This window comes from Amblyomma americanum, chromosome 7 (genome assembly GCF_052857255.1).
Source record: "Amblyomma americanum isolate KBUSLIRL-KWMA chromosome 7, ASM5285725v1, whole genome shotgun sequence".
NCBI classification, from domain to species: Eukaryota; Metazoa; Arthropoda; class Arachnida; order Ixodida; family Ixodidae; genus Amblyomma; species Amblyomma americanum.
Genome location: NC_135503.1, coordinates 28,848,442 through 28,866,204, shown reverse-complemented (window position 1 = coordinate 28,866,204; position 17,763 = coordinate 28,848,442). Strand labels below are relative to the sequence as shown.

General features: G+C 47.4%; 1 protein-coding gene and 1 pseudogene across 3 annotated transcripts in view; both read right to left on the bottom strand.

The window, feature by feature from the left end:
- Positions 1-17,763, bottom strand: part of LOC144098744 (calcium-activated chloride channel regulator 2-like) — a 573,215-nt gene that overhangs the window by 62,822 nt on the left and 492,630 nt on the right. The window lies entirely within an intron of this gene.
- LOC144099670 (U2 spliceosomal RNA) lies at positions 1,809-1,929 on the bottom strand (annotated as a pseudogene).

Sequence of the window (17,763 nt, the reverse complement as noted above, 5' to 3'; positions counted from 1 at the left end):
TTTCCTCGCTATCAAGGAGACACAGGACGAAAGTTATCTTAAAATCGTCAGCTAAGACGCTTGTGCTTCGGGCGAGGGTAGAGAAACATTACCATGCACAACTAAAGCTTCATCACAGAAGAGAAATTTTTTGACTAGTTACGTGCACTAGAGTAGCTGCTTTGCCTGCTTGCTTCAGAAAGTGCACGTGTTTTCGCACGATGCAGCCAAACTGTCGAGCCACAGTGGCGAGGGTAATCGCGTTTTCGAAATTCTAAAAACTGATATGGCTATTACTAAAGACCGGCTACAAATCTTTAATTGCAACCAATTGCCTATCTGCGATACTGAAAAAGTTAGTTATCAGAAATTAGTTAACCAGCTTACTACTTAATTCATCAGCTTTCCGGTGTCCGCCAGCATTAGTAATACTATGCCGCAAAAGCCATATTTTACACCAAAAAACCTATTTTCTGAAAAATTTTGAATTCTTCCCTGAAACACTTGGGATATAGATGATGACCTGATAACGGCTATTCCGGGCTTTTATTGGTATATTATGGTCTCTTAATCTTTTGGTGGGCGAATTTCTTTGTTTTGATTGTAATGAATTTGTTTACATGCATGGTACACCCCTGCTATCTAAGGAGGACATGACACATTGCTTCAGTTTTTTTTTTACTTAGCCTCTGCGCATGGGTATATTTGTACAATTATATGTGGCGCAGCCCGCGGGAATAAATTAGTTGCATTCAGCACAGTTGCGTTGTCTATCTGCACGCGCATGTCTTTTTTTTGTACGCTTTATCCGATACAAATGCGCGCGCATATGATTAACTCATTATTGCACCCAATGACTCACGTACTACCTCTGCTCCAGAGCAACACCGGAGCACCTGCGCGGACAATCCAATGCGGCTGGAGGGTCGTGCGCCGCATTTTTGTCACACACTCTTTCAGAACTCAGCTTCCGGCATGTTGCGAACAAAATTCCTGACTATCGCTAACCTGCGCTTTTCAGCCTCCCCCATGTTTGCAATTCGATGAAGGCTACCGAGCTCCACTGAGTTCAATTTCACGTGCGCGTCTTGTAAGCGATCCCGGGGCATGCCGGTACCTTCATGCCTTGTACAGACGTGCGCGGGATTCGCCGAAAACGAGAAGTCATAGAAACGAGAGGAGGCATAACATAGCGGGGAATGCGGCTCCGTTTGATGTCAGCAGCGCGTGGGATGACCGAGTCGCTGGAACGAATTCACGATTACACTTAGCATTCCTTCGGATTGTCGCAGCCCTGAAAAAAAATATCACTAGTGGGCTGGCAACCACGTTCTGCGCCGTATAAAGGACGTGAATTCTACGCTCCGGAGAGCACTCACCGGCGTGTTATTTAAGCCTACGAGGTTTCATATGTAGCCCGACGACAGCCCGCATGATACAGTCATTCCAGTCAGCACTCTCACCCTGAATACAAAATACTTAGGCCTGCTTTCGTTGGGTTGCTATTAGCGGTGGATATAACCTAAGTCAAAGTCGCGGCTTGTAGCGAAATTATTTTTGCAGGGGACATGTCTACATTTAGCGGGATGCTTCTTTCATATCGGAGTCATGTATGTTTTTGAGTAGTTTTAAAATATGAAGGAACGATTTGATTGTCTGTAACGTGCCAGTATTATAGTAGTCTAGTCTAGTCCGTTGTTGCCAGGAAGAAAGAAAAGGAAAGTGCACAGGCCTGCTCACTGGCTCAAGCCGAGCCACAATCGCTACCACGTGCAGATAGTAGGAGAGTTGAAAGATCGGATAGAAAGACAGGACAGTAAAGACGCGCTAAAGACAAGGCCGATCCCGGAGGCAGTGCAATACCGGGCCAACCGGTGGCGGAAGTGAAGCAAACTTCAAACTCTCCGCCACATTTCCAAAAATAAGTCCAATTGGACCCGTAACAGATATTCTACGGGGCCCGTACAATCTCCCTGCATATAGTAGTCAACATATTATAGTAGTCAACATAAATATTATGCGTACTGCATCTGTAACAAAACATGAATGAGAAGACTCCACCAAGCGCGCAGTGAATGAGACGAGAAAAAAAAATAAATTTAAAAAGTAGAAGTGCGGCCTTTACGTTGTTAAGAAGGCGCTACTAGAAAGTAATACTAGACAGCACCATTATAAGGGCAATACAGAGAACTTTCAGGCTGTGATTTAGTTATCTGGCAGCATTACGAACATGTAGTGTTCTGAACGGCGAAAGTACTCCCGCGCAGTGAAAAGCTTTTAACAAAAATTGAAAAAAAAGGTTTTTGAGGAAAGAAATGGCGCAGTAATTGTCTCACATATTTCGTTAGTACGAAAAATACGTAGTCAATAGCGCCGTCACAGGAGAGCTCTAAAAAAAAGCGACAAAAAACGCTGTTATTTAGCCTATGCCTAGCTCCGATCGTGAGAGAAAAAAAAAACTGTGCTTTGCGTCATTAAACATTCGTCGTGGGAAACGCTCAGAGAAATTTAAATGACGACTGACAGCAGCTACCGCTTTTAATTAGCGGGGCAGTCGACCTCGATGAGCTCTGCAGTGACACGCCTTTAAGAAATACCACAGAGGTTGCATACACCCGAGCGACGTCTCTATAAATCTTGTACTCGATCGGTCAAATTAGTCATTCATTATAGTGCGCGTATTGATTCGGGATTAACGCAAGACCTCGAAAAGTCTGTCTGAGGGGGTATTGCAATAACACAAACCCAGCAGCCCTAAATGATAGCGGCTGACGCGAAGGTTATTCACTCAGCCCGACTCTCTGCGACGCGTGTTCGTCCAGCGGTGCGCGAAATACAGTAAGCAAGACGCTTCCCGCATTCTCCCAATGTGCGCACAATTGAGCTCCAACTGCGGCGCGTCACTGGAGAGGCTGGTCGCGCGCGAAGCCGGGGAAAGGTGGCGGCCATTAATTTCACTTACGTGCCAGAGCTAAGCGAGAGAACAGATCGCCGAAGGCGAAATAAATGACGCGGCAGCGCCGACTCTGCGACCGGTATCCTCCTCCTCCCCATCGGCCTTTTCATTTCTGCATCGCGGCCATAAATAACGAGCGCGCTAACCAGTCACGCTAGGGCGTGGTTAAGGATCGGCTCATTAATCACTTTACACCTATGTCGCTTCCTTCCCGCACGTGCCCCCCCCCTCCCCCCTTCACGCGCTCTGGCGCTCTCGGACCGCACGGAGCGAGCGAGAAGGTAAAGGATGAAAAAAAAAATAGATGAAGAGACGTACAAGAAAAAAAAAAGAACAAGCAACCCCGCCTTCTCCCCTCGTCGTGTGTCTCGCGCATCTGTCTATCCGGAGCGTGGAAGAGATCGATGCTGTAGGCGCGTACCAGTCCAAGCCTCATCTGTCACCTCAGCACTCTTCAAAGGCCCAGGAGGAAGTGCGAGGAGGCAGCGCTGTTATCGCTTCTGAATGAACGTCTCTTGCTAATCAGGCTTCACCACTCAAGGGGGGGGGGGGGTGGGGGGGGGGGGGCGCTCGTCCAGCAACTAGATAAGATAATGTGAACCGTGTGCGTGCATTGCACATAAATACCTAGTACGCGCGCTGGTAGGACCCGTTAGGAGAGCGAAGTGGATTCCTTAATATCGTACACGTATAGCACGGGGCGGGAGATAGTGAGGTAGGGAGATGATATCAGGAAGTTTGCGGGGAGAGTAAGGCCGGAGCTTGGTAACTAACTGAAGATGAGTGGAAGAGGTACTTGTCCTAAAGTCGAAGTAGCCGTAACGTTGATAATTATGATGATGTGGGATGTGGCGTGAATGCGTAGTGAATTTGGGCGCGGACAAAACCGCGGATAGCGAAATGGAAGGGAAGCGGACATTGTGGCATATCCTTGCTCCCTTTTAAGTTTCTTTGTGTCTGACTGCTTTCGCTCCGCGACGAATGCGTTTTCGCTGCCTACCTGCCATGTATTTCAGTTCAGGGTAAGAACAACGTCAGGCGGTCAGAATTATTCCGGAGCCCTCCACTACGGCGCCTTTCTCTTTCCTTTCCCCTTTTGTTTCTTCTCCCACGGCGCGGTTCAGATGTCCACCGAGGAGCGAGACAGTTGCTGCGTCGTTTATTTCCTCCCAAAAGTGATTTTCGCTGTCAACTCAAGTTCGTTCAGAGCACACAGTAATAGCTTTTGTGCCCATACTCATAGTACTTATAGACAGAATATTGCCGCATGTGTCAAGTCTCCTTATCAATAAGCAGTTATGAGGAAGGCAGAGGTGTGGTATTTGTCTCACTGTTTGAAGAAGGAAACCAGCGCAAAAGACGAAGACACAGGAACAAGGAACACAGGACACCGCTGTGAGAGCACAGTCCAACCACGCCGTGTGGGAGGGTTAAGATAGACAAAAGAGGACAGACCAAAGGAAGTCCAGATGTACACCACGCGTGGTATAGTACGTGCATGATCGGGTCTTACGCCCTAAATTCAAAGAACATATATCTTGCGCGCCAGCATTACGTAAAAGGAGCCGAGAAAACAAAAAAATGGTGTTAATTAGCGCCCATTGTGCGCTCCGAATCTCAGCATTCCATCCATTCGCAGCATTGTTAAACAAGCAACAAGGCTCTTGGTCAAAAACAGATTCCTTTTTCCGCGCAAAAACTTCGCTTCTATTTGAACTTCGTCTTTCCCTGCAGCGAGTCGCATTCACTGTTTTTCCCTTAATCGCGCTCATCCTTCCTTAACCCTCTCTCCCAGCGCTCCCGTTCACCACGCACTCTCGAAACCAGATCCAAGTCTGCCCTCCTCGATCCTCCTCATCCTTCATCCACCACAGCCAGAGCGCCTCTCTCCTGCGTCGCGCCGTCCCAAGTCAGTCTTGGCGACCGGGCGGGCGCACACAGAAGAGCGAAGCCGGAAAGGCAGGCACGCAGGCAGGCTTCGTTAATGACCGCGCCGGACGCCGGCGACAGACGACGGGCTTAATCGGCCTCGAGTGTCCCACCATCTCCTACGCATCCCTCAACGTTCCAGCATCTTCCCCTCTGCTGCTCCCTCTTCCTCCCTATTTTCTACCTCCTCCCCTCCTTTCTCTCAGCATGGCGACAAGAGCACAAAGCGTGGACCGGCGCAGCAAGGGCTGTCCTGGCCGCCTGAAAGGAACACCACCGGGGCAGCTGACTTCATTACCTCCGCCTCTGCTCTCGCCTTTGGAGCTCAGGGAGCGTGAACGGAAAGATGGAGCCTGCCTGCCGGCTAGCTGCTGCTGCTGCTGCTTCACGTGCGGATATCGAGGTAGTTGAGCACCCGCCCCCCTCCCCCCCTTTCCTAGACTGTCTAGTCGTGCACACGTACTGTTTCACCCTGCGGCATACTTGTCCATTCTAAGGCGAGTGTGTCATCGCCTGCGGCTAGGGCGGGCTGCGGTCAACATTTGGGCGTTATTTAGCGTCCATGTGGCCGAGTGAGAGCTACGTGCTAGTGAGAGCGACCCGAGTTGAAAGAACAACCGCGGGTTCCTTTCGAACGTGTACAGCACTCGACGTTTTTCTAGCTTTTTTAGCAATTAGCCCTCATCAGCTATGCTGAGTTTACTGATGCTCAAACCTGTCATAAGAATACGAGGTCATTACAGTTTTTTTTTTCTCTCAGAAGAGATCCTAGATGGGCTTATCACTAAAGGGTTGTTTTCTAGAGCTTCAGCTACCCGAAGAGCTGGACTTTGTCCTCGTCATTGTCACCATCATCAATAATAAATGAGGAATATTGCAGTTAGATATTTTGCGTTGACAGTACACCACTGTTGGGTGAGGAGTTTTGTCTGGCTTATACAGATCCCATCAATATAAAAGGGAACAAAGCATGAGCGATCAGTTCAGGATTACTGCAAGCGTTACAAGCACATATTTTATTCTGTTGCCTCCCTACTTTACTTTTTCGCTTATAGTATCCCAGTCATTTTCAACTTTACTAGATAATTAACAGATAATTTTTCTTTTGCGCAAACTATTCGTTCTCTTTTATTTTGGATTGGCCTGTGCAGCAGCTGGTCTTTTGCGAAAGGACTTAACTGTGGTTGAGCTTGCAAAGTGTAAACATAGAAAGTACAAAAAGCTTCATTTACTTTTCACAAGGCAAACACTCCTCAAACGTCATATAAATTAAGTGCCACTACCTTAGAAGGAAAGTTTCGGGATTTATTTCCAAGATCCGAAGCTCGCACAGAGCGTACGCTATGCCCCGTCTGGAAAGAACTCCTCAGCGAAGTAAATGCGCACCATTAAGCGAACTCAACACTTGCGGGAATGACGTAAGGCCCGTGAAGAAGGAGTTAATGCGTACGGACGGCTGGCTAATTGATCGAACCTGTTTATCCTCTCTTGTGCCGGAGGAATTGGGTTTTATTAAGAACATTCTCGTACTTTTCCAAAAAAGAGAAAAAAAAGCGAGTGCTTAGATGCACAAAGAGGAAACCCGCGCAGCTAAATTATCAAGGGTTGCGTGATAATGAAGGAGCATCTATAAAATGCGAACGTGAAAGCTGCGACGGATTCCGAGACTAAACACAGCTCGAAAAATATGCGCGAGGAAAAATAACATGCGAACTACAGAAGCGACAGATTTGCGAACGGTTCATTAGAAAACGGAATGAAGAAATATTTATTAATCCGCACCACCGAATGCTCCGAAGAAAGAATTGACTGGCCGCATTTGGAAGTGCGCTCAGCTTTTAACCTGTAATACCGGCTGATCCCGTACTATACAGGCTGTAAAAATGTGGATCGCCGAAGATGTGCAATAATTTTTCACATCATAACAGCATCGGATTTTCTTAAAACATTTGTTGAAGCAAGATCAAAGTTGAGCAAGTAAGATATCTCGTTGTAAAAGTCAATCCTAACTGCAAGCTAACCTAAATTTTTAGCGATCGTACTTCTGTATCGGAGGTGATGGAAGATGGTTTATGGGGGCTTAGCGTCCCAAAGCGACTAAGGCTATGAGGGTCGCCGTAGTGAAGGGCTCCGGAAATTTCGTACCACCTGGGGTTCGTTAACGTGCACTGACATCGCACAGTACACGGGCCTCTAGAATTTCGCCGCCATCGAAATTCGACCGCCACGGGCGGGGTCGAACCCGTGTCTTTCGGGCCAGAAGCCGAGCGCCATAATCACTGAGCCGCCGCCGCTGCGGCACAGGTGATGGAAAAGTTGCGATTATCGCTAATTGATTATTTGCATGAGTACGAGCATTTGTAATCCGTTTTCTGAAAGAATTTGAATCCGTTTTCTGAAGGAAAGATTCTGAAACAGTCGACATTTGGAGGATTCACTCGTTACACAGTATTGACATTCCTTTTTGTTTTTACTTGACAAGAAGCGCTCAATGTTTGGTTCTCTCATTGATTTAGTCCATGATTGCGATCAGATGTTGACAGAACTCAAGGCCTGTCGTCAGTCAATAAAGTAGCATCCGTTGGTACTCGGTCAACATGTAATTTGTTTTTTGTTAAGAAAATAAAAACAGCATAAGTGTGTATAGATAGTATGGGCAGAGTACGGAAGAACAGTGTGTGACAACGTCCATCACCGTTGCCTTCATTCCGTAATTAGACCGCGCAGACTCCTCTGGACTGGAATAACCCATGACACAGTCCTGAACAGTGAGACGAAACTAAGCCGCAGCCCTATTCTTCGGCTGTCGGTTACAGTTTAGGCGATGAGAAATTCACGTCCCGAGCCCGGAGAAAGAGCAGATGAGCCGAAGTTAAGAAGCGCTCGCAGATCCGCGAAGAAAAATCACTGCTCGCGACAGACTTTACTGTGTACGGACAAGGGATAACAACACAAATAAAACAAGAAGGAAACAGTAGCACCAAAAATAAGCGAGCATATTAAAAAAAAAGTAAGCAAAAACACAAGCGACACGCACGCCCGCTTCTATTGCGGAAAACGGTAAACATCATTTTTAACGTCCGGAGAATGAGTGGCTGGCAGGATGCGCGCAAAAACGAATGGCGCGTATTTCAGGTGGAATAACTTGCGCGACTGTTTTTTTTTTTCAGGGCAGATTTAGACGCTATAAAAGCAAACTAACTACAGGAAGGTGCACACATTTCTTGGCTGACTCGAATGCGAAAGTCGCTGCAAAATATTTCCATTTTACCGAGAGAGTCTGGAAGAGACAGAGAGAGAGGGGGGGGGGGAGGGGGGAGAGAGAGAGAGGGAAAAAAGGCCAAATCCTTGACGCACAGATGAGATTTCTATTTTATTTTTCTGTTTTGTTTTGGGCAAGCGAGCCAGTCCTCGCCACACGCAGAGTCTGCGGCTCGGAAAATGTAGAGACGCGTTCATTCATTTTTCAAAGCCTGAATCTTCAAAGCGAGAAGGCGCCCTCGGGAAGAGATCTTCCCCCAAAACCAAGAGTGGGGAAAAATGTGGGGAAAAAATACACGCGGCAGTGCATATATGAGAAACAAACCAGTTCCCGCGAGCACACGCATAGGCACACACATAAGTTTAACCGCTTTCAGTTTTATGAAAGAAAAAAAAAATCAAAAAATGTTCACGACGAATTGGCGCGCAAACTTTCTTCGGCGTAGGATCTCGTCGGTGTGGACACAGACGAGTCTCGAATAAAAATGTTAAGGAGCTCAAAGCCCCGGTAGATGCGTGCGAGTGTGCTAGTGTAGTTCATATCATGACGCATACGCCCGCCCACCCATCATACCTGGCTTTTTAAAAATCCGCGTTTCCTCGTAGTCAGAGGAAAGAGAGAGAGAGAGAGATCTCCAACCCACCTTGAGCGCTTTCTCCACCAGTTTTATTCTTTTTTCCACCGCCTCAACGACGGATTGTGGGTAAATATTTAGCATACGCACTCCTCCAAACCCCCGTCGTAAAAGCGCTGCCCATAGACCGCTGCAAAACTCGACGGATGCCTGCCGCTCGGCAAGCAGTCAAGCTCTTAAATATGTGAACGCCAGGATCTTGGTGCCCCATCCATTCGTTTCGAATTCTCTCTTCCGAATAATTCCCGGCGCGGAAGCGGGATTCGAGCGAAAGCCAAACAAATTCCCATTCTATTTCTATTTTCAAGAAAAACAAAACAAAAAACAAACAAAAAAGCCACGCGCTGCATCGATGAAGTGAACGCCTCAAATTCAAGATTCTTTGTACTCGGGAATGTATCGGACAGTAGCTTAGCAAAGCTGGACGCCAGTTCAACTCGGCATGGAAACGAACCGTCAGACAAAGGCGAGGCGTCAGAGAGACCGACTCAGCCCAGAAGATGCCCCACGAAAGAGAAATCGGAAGTAGTCGATGGATACTGTATTCACCCCGGCGTAGAAAAAAAAAAAAAATCTCGATCGCCGGCGGCTCACTCAGCATGCGGCGGGCGGTTCAAAACCCCATCACACTCAATTCACGGCGACTCAACGGGTGACGCGGGCCCTGCCCTAAGCCCTTTATCATCTATTACTTTCCGCGCTAGACACGCGAACTCCTTTTTCTCCCCTTTATGATTCGATCCGCCGTCACTCTCACGATAAAGGCGGCCGCGTGGTAAGTCAACGCGGCAGCAACCCGATGAAAGAGCGAAGCACGATGGAAGAGTGACGGAAACGTTTGATCAAGCTTCGAAGAGAGCGGGGAAGGAGCGAAGGAAAAAAGAAACGAAAGAAAACAAGAGAGAGAGAGAGACGAGAGAAAGAAAAGAAAAACATATAAAAAATGAAAGTGGGGGAAACGCGAGGATGAGAAGAAAGCGGCTTTCAATCCGTTCCGAAGTGAGCTTTAAAAGCACTCCCGAACACCCCCGCCGACCGACCGCCCGCACGCACGCGAGGCGACAAAAGCCGATGCATAAATTGATGCAGCACGCTTCGCCACTCGGCGGCGGCGCGCGCGTCTAGATTAGCATGCGCTCGCGCTTGCGCGAACGCGCGAATACGAATTACACATACGTCGAGAACGGCCGAGCGAAGCAAAGCGGCCGTGCACCATATACGACGGTTGGAAAAACAACGCAAACTAAAGTAAGGGAGCGAGGAAAAGAACAAGAAAGAAAGAAGTAAACAATAAGAGAGAGAAGGAAGAGGGAAAAGATGCTTTCACTTATTCATCGGTTCGCCTTTCGAATCCGCGGGGAGAAAGCTTCAGTTTGGCGCGGAGGACTTCCGTGTCGCCGACGAAAGATAAAAGGGAGGAAAAAGTGGGAGATCGGGCGTGCTAAACAGCGAGCGGCTTTGTGGTCTATATATATATATATATATATATATATATATATATATATATATATATATATATATATATATATATATATATATATATAAGGTTGCCTTCTCGCAAATGCCTTACCCTCGGTATCCGCATTTATCAAACGCGCGGCGGTGGCGACAGTGGTGGGCACCACCCGAATATTACGCAGCTTCCTGAGTACGGCATGCAAAGACACCCTTGAAAAGGGAACGCTGCAAGGAATGCGTCGTCGGTGTCTGGAAATAACAAAAAGGAAATCCAGCCGCAAGCACAAGAAGTGGAATTTAATCAAATGTATCGCTTCGTAGAACTACACTCACTGATCTTTGGGAAGTCCGACTTTAAGTTCACTACTTCTTTTTGTCGTTTTTTTTTAGTAAAGCGAATGCGCCAGAATTATTTAAAAAGTTAGCGAAACGATGCTGTCATTTGTCTTCCCCTCAAAGTGTGGAACGTCTTATCAGTGCTATCTCTTTCCTTGCGGTAAGTTTGTCTGCGGCGGAAGCGTAGGAAGGGCTTTTAAAGTCGTCCCCGTTGAAACAACGCCTTTAAGCCGTTAGGTGCTTTAAGCGTACTAAGAGCAGATGTTTGGCTATTAAAACAAACAAAAAAAAGCCATAAGTTTCCCGCTGGGAATGGGCTAGGAAACCTCCTTCACGAATGCGTCTTTATGAAAAGAATTTTTCGCTCGTATTCTCTCCTCCCCCCCCCCCCCGCTCTTTGCCCCTTAAACCTCATAAGAGCCCCCTCATTAAAGCCCACGGAGATCACATGACCTCGGCCGGTACATCCTATGTCAAAGATAGACGGAGCCCAAGGGGTTTCCTTTTAAGTGATGCAGTGTATGCTCTCTTCACCTCGACGTCCCAAGCACTGGAAAGGAAGAAAAAAAAACGGGAGTTGCTCTGTCCTTTGAGAGGCCTGTAATGCTTACGATCCAAAAGGAGCTATTGTGCGTCCCAGAAGTAAACTCCTTGGGCCGTGTACTAAAGGCTATACATTCTGTAAAGTGTTCTTTCCTGCCCCACTTAGATGACATCGCAATTGACGAGCATGCTTTTTCGGTCATTAGCGCATACGCCATAGAAAAAGCGTTTGCAACGAAGATTGCGCCATGTACTTCGAAGTCTTGCTGCTGCGAAACGATAGACACACTTGAAGCACGAATGCGCCTGTAAAGGAGTAAAAAGGGAGTAAGCTTTCATCTGGCGCACACTCTTTTGCAAAAGGGAGTGCACTAAGCAGGCATGGCGCAACGAATCAGAGTGCTTGTCGGCAGTTGACGCACCGCTGCCCCCGAAAACTTAACGCGAATACTCTAGCGCATGGCTCGGACCGACGTCAGCGCCACGCAACTCGGTTCAAGACTATGCTAGAGTGACTGCAGGGCACCCGCTATCATCAGCAGCCGCAAATCCAACGATCAGCGGCGCTAATGACACCACAAGCGACGCGCTCGAGCTGTACATCATCGGAGACGTCACCTCCGTGGCACAATCGGAGTGACGTAATCGCAATGACGTGAACGCAGTGACACTGACTCCTTGGAACATTCTTTCCGCATGCTTTAAATAAAGGAAGCATTTAGCGGACATAATAAAGAAAGCGGAGGAGGTTCACATCTTAGGAGAGGTGTACGGTGGGAACGGAGCATTCGTTCTGCGATAAAAGGAGGAAAAGAAAATGCACAGAGCAGAGATCAAGCCGCCACAGTAGCACGTGCAACTGAGGCCGGCACATTTCCGAGCCTTAGACCAGTACGCAGTAAGCCTTCCGCACTTCCCCGCCGCATCCCGAACCAAGCAGTGACAGGAACAGTTGCACAGCACTGCAACAATAAACACAATCACAATATAAATGCTGACTGCGTGCTGCCATTGAAAGGTCGAGCATGCTTTACTTAAAAGCTAGGAATCTAACTACACTCTGAGTAGGAATACGCCTAGATAAGAGTAAAAAAATGACTGGATTTGAACGTCGTTAAACAGAGTATGACGTGTGAAAGCACGTAGTTTTGAATTAGCTTGACGCCTAAACATTGCCCTAACTCGCCCTTCGAAATCGACTGACTCTTCCATGGACATTGCCTTACATTATCCCCCAATACAATTTTTTTTTAAACTTTCGTACCATCTGACCTTCCCCTAGCCATACCGTATCCAAGTCATTTCATCTCAAAGGTCACGGGTCAAAGGTTCAGATACTCATCGGCTTTTTCAGGATTAATAGTAAAGTATTGCTTTTGCTTTAAAAGGGAGTACGCTATAGGTGAAATCTAAGGTTCGACGAAATCTCGTCTGGTCGGGTGAATACATTGGCGAAAATAATGAAGCGCCGACCAAAAGGTGTTGTCAAGATGGAAGGACGTTTCGACTTCCACACGGAAGTCTTGTTCACTGATGGAAAAATTTCGCACACAAAGCTTAAGTACGTTGTGCTAATCGTCGCAGGCATCTAGCGTACGAGGGCGGTAGATTGCCGATGTTACGGTTGAGCGTCTGATCTGTTGTCTGGATAAACAGAGACTCCAGATATTGGCGTGACATCCAGTTTTTCTCACGGCCGATAAGGACAGATTATTCGTTTTTCACTCCTTTCTGTTTAGAGTGTAGTTTGCGAAGCAGGTACGATGGCTAGTTTTGTAAATGGCAGTGCTACTATCATACGACGGAAAACCGAGAGGAAATACTGATAAAAAAAGCGAATGTGATTCATCTGTGTTCCCAGCATTTTAGCTCAAATAAAAAAAAAACAGGGAAACATATTGCACCGCGCTCCTAATAACGTAAAATGAAAAAAGGAAAAGTATGACTCTAGCGACAATCAATAGTGACCCGAAGTGAGCCAGAAAGGTGCCTCTTAAATAAATTAAAGAAAGTAAATACGAGCCGAGGAAACCGCTTGGCGTAACCGCATGTTTTCGTACTGTAAAAAGCGATGGAATAAATATTCAGAAGTTGTGTAAAAGTACTTAAAATCACGTTTAGGCCGCGCGTCGGTTCATTACACTAATTTCCTCCGAAAGTTTTAGGGAACCTTCGGAGCACCCTTTGTTGAGCTTTGATTGAGCGCCGTCGCCCGTACGAGGTAAGTATACTCTGTGTGCTCGGTGTACGAAAGCCATTTGCTCGCTTCGCTCCGACCCCGTTCCTTGAGGGAAATCAATTATTAAAACGCCATTTTCTTTGCCACACGCTCCTTCCACATTGTTCTAACGCGAAACACTTTTTTTTTTAATTTCCCAGAACGGTAGCGACCTTTGAATCGCCCTTACGTGGCCACACTGCCGACCTCCCTCCCTGCGTCACACTCTCTCTTTTAACGAGCGCTTTTATCTTTAGCGAGTTTTAGTGAAGCCTATGCAGAGACCGAGTCGACTTCATAGCAGCTGAAAGGAAGCACACGGGAATCTGGCTGGACAGTTTTGCAATTTTAACTTACTTGGTGCTTCGAACGTTGAATCTGGATGATGTGCAAGGAGCTGGTTTGGCTCGGTTTCTCAGAAAGAAGATAAAACAAATGCTAGGAATTCCCTAGAATAGCGAACAGAGGGACTCAGTCTGCTAAAAGAAAGCGTACCTGTAAGGAAACCGTGCCACCCAATTTTATCATGTGTTGTGAATGCGACAGCATTAGACGCCTTTGATTCCTGTCCCGGAAGCAGAGTTCTATCTCATTACAAGTGATTATGCCCGTTCTGTTTTACCATTAATCTTTAGGAGCATCAGTCATATCAGCAGCACATCATCTCTCCAGCCGCATTCACCACAGCAAGACCGTGTACCCTCCCCCTGCAATAACTGCATCTCATTTCCGATCTCTTTTTTTGTCAAATCATCTCGGGACTGGAACGATCTGCCGCCAAAAGCCATACGCCTTACCAACCCCATCAAATTCAAGAAAAAGATAGAGGCCATCATCTTGTAGTCTGTCATGCCCATCCCTCATGTGATGCCCCATATTCGGGGTCTTTGAGATAATAAATAAATAAATAAATAAATAAATAAATAAATAAATAAATAAATAAATTACTTGTCATCAATCACATTTTCTTGTGACTGTCATTAATCAATTGCTTTATTCAAACGGTAAATATCCGGGTAGTTGAATTACTTTTTATGTTGTTGGTTACTCGTAACTAGTTACTTGATTTTCCCAAAACAAGCCGGAACCAATCATACAGCTCTGAGAGCCTCAACTTGACGAGAAACACTGATGCCAGCGGGGATTTCTCTCTCGTGATACAGTCACTAGAGCCTGCTGCGGAGAAGCACACACGTGATCTTATCCGGACCGCAACCGCGTCGCCGAGAAACATCGCGTGACCACTCCGTAGGTACCCTCGTCCTGCCGGATGACGCCGCAATTTGCCCCCCGCTCTATATCGAACTTGACGGTTTCCAAGCAGAGAGCGGAGCAATTTTGGCGTTGTCGTTGTGAGCAATAAACCGGGTAACATAGTGTCGCCCAGGTCTAGGCACCCCAGGAGAAGCAACCTACGTGGGCTACCTAGGTCACGTGACCTTGTGGCGACATCACAACCTACCCACCGGATTGCGACCAAACTAACAACCGTGGCAGGTGGCAGTTAAATCAATGATCGATCGCGAGAGGTTTGGTAGCGATAGCTGCATTACGGCAGCATTTCGAGCCTTCAGCGTGGCGGCGCCGCCATTGTGGCGGCACCGTGACCACCGTGGCTGGTCACGTAGTTGATACCGTGGTGCGGAGAAGCTGGCGGCGACGCGTCGCCGTGGCTGGTTAAGTGGTTGGACACGTGACCAGCACGTGGTCACGTGATGCGGAGCTGCTGCTGCTGGAGGCGGCGCGGCGCGCCGGCGAAACCGAGCTGCAACAGCTGTGCGCATGCGCCGTGTCAAGTGGGACGAAGATGAAGAAGCAACGCCCAGGAAAACGGAGCGGCGAAAGACTGACTTTGCAATTCAACTGAGCAAGTTCCACTCGGCCAGCTGTAGCTATCGCGTCACTCCAGATTTAACCGCCAATTTTTTTTTTTTCTGGAAGAGCAATTTTGTCGTACAAGACCCACCGCTGGGAGCACCTGCTATCGCACGGCAGTGGCGCATCTCTTAACAGCTGAACTATTGCGCAAGGAATGGTATGAAGATTCCCGGGGACATATGACTAATTCTGCGTACATGGGCATTATCTCGTTCGCGCTATGGCGCCATATGCTTAAGGCAGAGCTTAAGTGTTCCTTCCAATGATTGCGTGCATCATTTGCCGCATTGACATTTTACCGAATTTGACGTATTTGCGCCGGCGCAAAAAGAGGACGGACGAAAAGCGAAGGCGAGACAATAAGGCGCTGTTATTGACAAGACCGAACCTATCACACCTAAAGCACTCTATGCGGAAGTGCAAACCATTGACTTCTCAAAGGTAGCAGGCTCTATAATGAATTTTCAGCGAGAACAAAGTGCAAAAACGGAACAAAGACAGAAGAAAGACCGAAGATAAGCCCTTCTGTCTGTTCAGCTCTATATATGCATTTACGCTAGGAATCATGTACCAACTGCCCAGCTACCTTCTATTGTATAACACATGTTCTTGAATGTTGCCAAGAGACAATTGTACTGTCAACGAGTACTCAACATTTCTACTTAATATGGATTTGTTGGCTTAATTAGCACTAATTACCCGTATCAATTAATTAACGCTAACTGCTAGGCCAGCTCTCCCACTTTTTTGTTCAATAAAGTCGCTTCAACTATCGATCCATTCTTCCGATCACACACTACTTTTGGTGGCTCTTGCTGACTCAAGGGCTCTCTTGTCTTCACGAATCGTTTAATAAATGTCATTCCACTACAGTTCGATTGGCATTAACGAGGGGGTACAGAACATGTTTACCAGGAACCTGTTTTCGCGAAAAAAAATCAAGAACACTTGCCCTGCCTGTGTTGCGCGTACCCGCCCTGTAGATTTGGACTCGCTCAGTGTCCAACGAGGAGAGAGCCTTAGTATACAAACTGCATCACCGATGAGCGGGCTTTCGGGGGCGTTGTTTCCAGGCCGCATTTAAAAACAAGTGCCTCTCGTCGCCGATACATGCATGTACTGCTGTACCAAAACAAAGAGTGAGCGACTTCGGGCGTGGCCACTGACACAGACTACTGACGCGACCGAAAGACAAAGGCAGACGCGACGGATCTCCCTTATTGTCGCAGTATAGTAATGATGGCGGACTGAGTGCAACCCGCACGACCACTGCAAGCAAGATCCAGAGTTAGTAACAGTAATGACGCTGGTGCAGATTTGTTTGGACACCGGCGTTGGTGCGACCAATCGGTCATTTCGAACGGAACGGCCTTGGCACGGGGCTGACACGCACTGCGCACAGGAACGGCCTTGATTAACTTTGATTAAAAGAGGTTAAAACAGCCAACAGGGGCGTCTTTCGACGCTACTGTCACGCAGAATAACTCATAGAAATCCATTTGTTAAACCTTTATGATTCAGTTCTGAGCAGTACAGGAAGATATTTAGTTCCAGAATGCCTACCTTTCACTGTTTATGACCTATTAATAATGTATTTTGACGTTCCGAAGCTACATAGCGAGCTACAAGGGTTTTGAAAATGCTGGCATGGACAAATAGTATTTATTATGCCCCTACAGGGTTCTTGAACGAGCCCACTATTGTGTTTCATATGAATTCGAGCTCATCCGGGATTACAATTGTAACCTCGAGCGGTGGGTTGGTCTATGAAGTCAGCTACAACAGCGGTCGATTGCCTCATGCAAACTGCGTGTAATCGCGCATAATTTACGTGCAGATGTACGGCATATATCTAGAATATCGATAAGCTCTCTGGCAAGCAACCGTACTTTGGTTAGAACACAAAAACTCACGTGCCACGGTTCAGAGCTAGAAAGTTCGCATAAGAGAACCGACATTAAAAAGCAGAAAAAAAAACCGCGCGAAAGAAATATCGAGTATGCGCTTCCTGTCCCGCAGTGTCCCTTTCGCAAGCCTCACATCTTCGAATGAAATCATAGCATTCAACTCCCAAGCCCCGCTTAAATGCGTGCCAGCGCATGTACTCAAAAACGCCCGTCCCCAGTATCCCGCAAAGCGAAGTACCCACATATAACCGGTTTCCGGCGCTCCTCTTCCGCACACAGTCAGCTCCAGCGAGGCGTCTCAATTAGATTTTGCGACCGGCCGATACGGGCGGACAAAGTAGAAAGATTGAGGCAGAGGTAGGGCGGGGGCAAAGACCCTCCCCTGGAGAATGGCCTTATAGCTTTCTTCTCAGAGAATATCTTTTGCGTTTCCTCTGTAGCTTTCGTTCGCAGTCTGCGGAGCATTAAGCCAGGACAGTGAATCCGAGCCATGGACAATCCGAGAAAAGATAAAAGCGCGGGATACTGAACACGAAGAGTCGTTCCCCAAAAGGGACGACGAAGACAGGAGGAATAGGAGTGGAGAGGAGGGAGTTGTAAGCAGCTGAAGGCCCTATCCTGCTCACCGTCCCCCTCGCCCCTCGGCTCCCGTAAGCCTCTTTA